Consider the following 6,000-nt stretch of genomic DNA (forward strand, 5'->3'; position numbering starts at 1 on the left):
CGTAAAGCTCATTGTCAACCCTTCCGTATCAACAAGCATTCGCTTCTGTCTGGAAGCCACATCAGACGTAGTCCACGCCCAGAATATGTTCGGCGCAAAGCCAAATTTCAGCACATTTTCCAAACGGAACTGGGCGTCTGGCCGACTCCCCAGTCTGGTTTGCCCGTCGTTTTCGTCGCGACGGCCATCTTGCCCGCCGGCGCTCGCGCGCCAGTTAATCGTATCACAGGTAGCCACGGCCCCAGAACTAGGGCTTCGCCAGCACTCTGCGGGCTTCCTGTCAACAGCCCAGTCCTAATTAAATCAATAACTCCGCGCCAGTGTAGCCCACTGAAAATATATTGCTCTGCTGGGACAGAAGGCTGCACCTCGACGGCGCCGGTATCGGAAACGATAGGAAGCAAAAAAAAAAAACGCACCCGTCGTGGATAGCTTCGTCTGATGATCACTTGTACCATGTAAACCCTTTTATCAAGGAAATGGAACCAAGTACAAGGGAAGAGGAACGAAAAGTTCTGCACACTCAAGCGAAGTCCGGTGAAGCTCCAAATTGACGATATTGTCAGCGGTGGGCAAACGAACGCGAAAAGTAGAGGTGCCAAAACTCGTTCTGGCCACATTGTTTCCATGTGTTGCCATAGGAGCAACGTTTAAGCGGTTTCGAGCATTAGGCCAAGACTTCGAATCCCTGATTTAACATCTTTTGGTTACAATGTGTGCAGTTAGAAGTTTCCGATCTCGGAATCACGGTTTGTTGCCTCTATCTCGGGGCCATGTCAGTGACATTTTACTGAAGGGCGCCAAAGAACGCTCATTTCTCGCAGGACATGCACTCCCAAGGCGATTTCTAAACTGCTTTTTAAATACCTGCATCACCCTTAAGCGCATTGATATTGTTCGGCTGGCTTTTGAAAGATCAGGTCGTTCAAGATCAAGCTAGATCAAACTTAAAGATTTGGGACCGGACTGGACCGTTTGAAGGTCACATGCTTTGAATTTCAACAGCACATTTGACATGGCTTTGAAAGGTCTTTTCTGCCCTGCTCTCCACACTGATATGCTTGATGAGACTACGTGATGCTAATAGAAGACAAAACAGACCATCATACCGGCAAAAGGGTAAGTTGAATAGTGCAGTGCGCGCTATCACACAGTGGCGCGCAGTCCACGGATCCGCCATACCACTCATTAAGCGATGCGAATATTGGCCGACCCGTACATGCGTCAGTAAGACACCTAAAATAGCCAAAGGCAACATTTTCTGAAACGGCCCCAAATATGACATGTGACATGCCTCAACTGAGACAAATCGCGTGGTAATAACTGGAAAGCCGAGGAGCTCAGTTTGTTGTGACCAATATTCACCTAACATATTTGCGTTTTTCCCAATGCGTTTGTTAAGTCACTAAAAACCGAAGCTAATCCACTTTCCACTTGGACGATTAAAGCTGCCTGGCCTTGGCAGTGCCGAAGTCAGGCGACATTCTAGTGCTGCAATTTCTGAATTTGTGCGTTAACACTAAACATGAGTACATCTCTAAACTCATGCAGCTCTAAACTCCTGCTAAACCCATGAAAGGGATACATTCCAAGGTAGTGAGTGATAGCAGTCACGTCTGTTACCACCTCTGAAAGGGGTACATTCCAACGCAGTGAGTGATAGCGGTCACGTCTGTTACCACCTCTGAAAGGGGTACATTCCAACGCAGTGAGTGATAGCAGTCACGTCTGTTACCACCTCTGAAAGGGGTACATTCCAACGCAGTGAGTGATAGCAGTCACGTCTGTTACCACCTCTGAAAGGGGTACATTCCAACGCAGTGAGTGATAGCGGTCACGTCTGTTACCACCTGAAAGGGGTACATTCCAACGCAGTGAGTGATAGCAGTCACGTCTGTTACCACCTCTGAAAGGGGTACATTCCAACGCAGTGAGTGATAGCAGTCACGTCTGTTACCACCTCTGAAAGGGGTACATTCCAACGCAGTGAGTGATAGCGGTCACGTCTGTTACCACCTGAAAGGGGTACATTCCAACGCAGTGAGTGATAGCAGTCACGTCTGTTACCACCTCTGAAAGGGGGTACATTCCAACGCAGTGAGTGATAGCAGTCACGTCTGTTACCACCTCTGAAAGGGGTACATTCCAACGCAGTGAGTGATAGCAGTCACGTCTGTTACCACCTCTGAAAGGGGTACATTCCAACGCAGTGAGTGATAGCGGTCACGTCTGTTACCACCTGAAAGGGGTACATTCCAACGCAGTGAGTGATGGCAGTCACGTCTGTTAACACCTTCCCCGTCCCACACCGTAGAAGGCATATTACTGACAACTTAATATCATTGCACTTACTAACTGCAGGCCCACGTGATTTTCAGCAAACAAGTGTAGACTCTACAAGGTGTGCTACATAAATTGTTAGGCAACATATAATTGCTGCATAATTGTACACACTTGTATATGATTGCGTACAAACTGCTTGATCATCGGGTTCTGCAACAAACGACAAAACGACAAATCAAAGTTTCAATTTTGCACCCTCATCTCTCGGATTTTTATAAATAAGGGTTGCAAGGGTTGCCAACGCCAGTGAAGACGCCTGACATTTTCAGCTCCCTCAGTTGAGCGGTTTCGGAGTTACAGCCTCCGGCATTTTCGTGTTTTGTGGTTGAAGAACTACGTCAGGCGGTGATTTTTTCACTACGATGAAAGGAAAGCGTATGAACCTGCATGCCAAAAAGATGCAAAAGCTTCCAGACTATGTGTGTGTCGTGGTTGGATTCATCGTTCCACAATAAATAGTCAGTATTAACATTTGCAACGCATTTGGCGTTATTAACCTTTGCAGTACATGCAGAATCATTTTCTTACACGATGAGGAGCCTTTTCTCATTTGCATGTGAAAGAGCGTACTTTGAACGCAAGTTGCCAAAAGTAAAAAGGTGGCAATCAGCCTAGAAAGGTTTAGAAACAATATCGCAATAAGTGACTGCCTCATGCGCGTCATTCGCCGTCGGCTGTCGGCTTAACAATGCGATGGCTCGCATGCACGCAGAAGTCGACTTGTGCGCCTGTGACTCAGCCTAACTCACGCTAACTTATCAAAGCTCTTCGAATCAGGCGACCGCTGTTTCCCCCTTCCAACGCATGTATGTAACACATGGACAATGACAGTCTGAGCACTGACTGGGGTTACTCTGTGGATCTTCAGTGTCCCTTTGACAGTTTTGGCCGAAGCCAGGCTGATGCTAAGCTGATCCTCTGCCTAAGCGCTTCTCCTTTTAGTACGAAGAAACGGACCGTCTGCAAATTAGCCTTGCCCTGCAAGAGCTGGCATAGCTTCTCAGCAGAGCGCGTATTCTCGGAAAGACGGCCCCACAGGCTGGCACTGGCAGCAGCCCTTTTCATGGTCCTCCAGCTCCGTCACAAGAGTTCTTCCCATGGGATGTGGCAACGCAATGTCAATAGCACTTCACGACCTCATGAAAGTAAATGTTCGAATAACTGAACCTGTTACGTACGTTATCAAGTGCATGTGCGAGGAACATCATTCACATAGACAAGACAGTAGTAAAAGCCTTAATCCTCGGAGAACAACCAGGAGAATGGAGACATAGATGTGTAGATATTTCGTCAACATGCCTTCATTCAAACAATAACAGAAGTCACTTCTGCACTTGCATTGCACGTTGATTTCTTCACTTCTGCACTTCTCTTTTACTTTTGCTATTGTTTTGATAATGGCACGTTGCCGAAATATCAACACATCTATCCTTCCATTATCCTATTTTCTCCGAGGAATAAGGAGCCTGCCAAATCTGCTAAATCTGATTCTATTGACCGGATCGAAAATTTCCTCTACTTGCGCTTTGATAGCGTTAATCAAAAACGATCGCACACCCTCTTCAGCGCGGAAAATTATCACAGTCCTGTATCATGTAGGACTTCTTATGGACATCCCAAACGGCGTGTCTTAGTAGGCCCTTGTAAGCGACATCTCGCAGGCCAAAGATCCAATTATTAGCTTCGCTTTCCGGTGATGACAGCGCGCGCAAACCGCGTAAGTGCCGCTGCTACCAATCGGGACGTAGCGTGCGCGGGACAATAGCCTCATGTTTGCAACTATTTTTCCCTGAACGGAGTGCTTCAAGCTTTTGTGGCATTCATTGCGCCAGCATTTTGACAAATAAGTGTGCTGCAAACATTATGGAACACACCCGTTGGACAAAGCAAGGCAAATGAAATACATCACTTTCCTGGTGGTGAGTGGGCAGGGAGTACAATGAGATTTGTCCGGCAGGATAGGCAACTTCCGATCGAAATTCTAAGCTATTCATGAGTTCGAGAGAACTGGCATCATCGATCACAAAGGGCGTGTCTGATCTGAATAAGTGAGCACAAAGGAATGCGGCAAACTCCTTTTAAATCTCAGTGAGCAATCGTTTCGTGCTTCCCAAATACATCGGCACAGCTGGGTTGTCTCAGCGTTTCACTGTTGCAAGCAACTAGCATCACAACCGCGCTTCACCCGCACAACAGGCACTGCCCCAGGCTCTATCATTGGGCCTTTGTCCGAAAAGTCGCCGCCCCACATGAACAAGAGACCAAACCACCTTCACAGTACGCACTCACCTCCCCTTCCCCTCCCCCTGTTCCAATTACCCGGGCCCCCGACAGTACGCTCGAAGGGGAGGGGGGGGGGGGGGGGCAGCCGGCTGCAGCGGTGCGCCGCGCCCAGTCTCCGTGCGCTGCACATGATTCGTCGGTGCATGGACCATATATTTCCATGCACATAACCACCTTTTTAGTTTTGATTTTGAGGAATATGCCACGCGCTTTCACATACTGATGACAAAAATATCAGTATCAAATAGGAAAATTGTTCTTCGCGCCTTGCAAAAATTCCCAATGCCCTGATTATTATTTATTTTGCAATGACGATTTCGAAACAGACATACAAATATTCGGGACTTTTTATCATTTCAACACGTAGGCTTGCCAGCTTATCTTTCAAAAAAGGAAAAAAAGTGCCACAGAATATAGCTCTGCAGCTACGCAACTCGAAATTTCCGAAGGCTATAATTCCGAAACAGTGCAACCGAGAGACTTACAAATGTCACCTGCGACTTCAGCGCTGACAACCCTTTGACATGATGGAATCAAAATCCGAAGGATGGGGGTGTAAGGCACTTGTCGATTTGTCGTAGAATGCCCAAGGAGTGAGGTTGGTGGTAAGAGCAAGCTTGCGGATTGCCTGCTCGAAAGCCAATCATTCGACGTGACTGTCTGCGTACTGGCATTTGCGAGTAGTGTTCCGGACAGCTCTTACCATCATGGTGTTCTACTAAGGATAAGCCACCACGCTGACATGATTGGGATGGAGATCTTAACGCTCCAAGATGATGTCATATTCATCATCTGCAGAGCAACACTAAACAAGACGAGGATTGGTGGAAGCCTATCAAAGCCATATTTTGACTCCTCTTCCTATTGTCCCCATCCACCACCTACAGCAGTACCGGCCCGCTCGGCCGGCATCTTGGGCCACCTCAAAACAACCGTTCTGGGCGCCTTACGACCAGTGCAGTCGACCCGCCTCAAAATGCGATCATCACAGGAATAGTTCCAGCTGCGGCCGCCAGGCGCCCGCTAGACGCCGCCGCGCCTGAACTGTTCGTTCCAGGCCGGAGCCGACGGTGCGACTTACGTATAACTGAAAGGGGTCGGCATCACGTGACTGTTCATTCTTCCGATGACCCATGAGCGAAACGTCTAATTTTGAAGCATCGAAAGGGGTGGTAAATACCGGCATGATGTTTGCTAGCTGGTGTCCCGAGGCCAGCTGTTTGCCGTCGGGTGATATTTTGATGCAACGCACGCCGTTCGTGCAGTGATGCTGGGGGTGCGTATTTTCGCTGCTATCACGTGAGCCCTGGTCTACGTGCTTGCTGCACTGCAGTGACGGACTGATGCACAGGGCACGCAGAGGATCATATTGCT

Source organism: Pollicipes pollicipes, unplaced genomic scaffold, assembly GCF_011947565.3.
Source record: "Pollicipes pollicipes isolate AB1234 unplaced genomic scaffold, Ppol_2.1 Scaffold_7261;HRSCAF=8764_pilon_pilon_pilon, whole genome shotgun sequence".
Taxonomy (NCBI): Eukaryota; Metazoa; Arthropoda; class Thecostraca; order Pollicipedomorpha; family Pollicipedidae; genus Pollicipes; species Pollicipes pollicipes.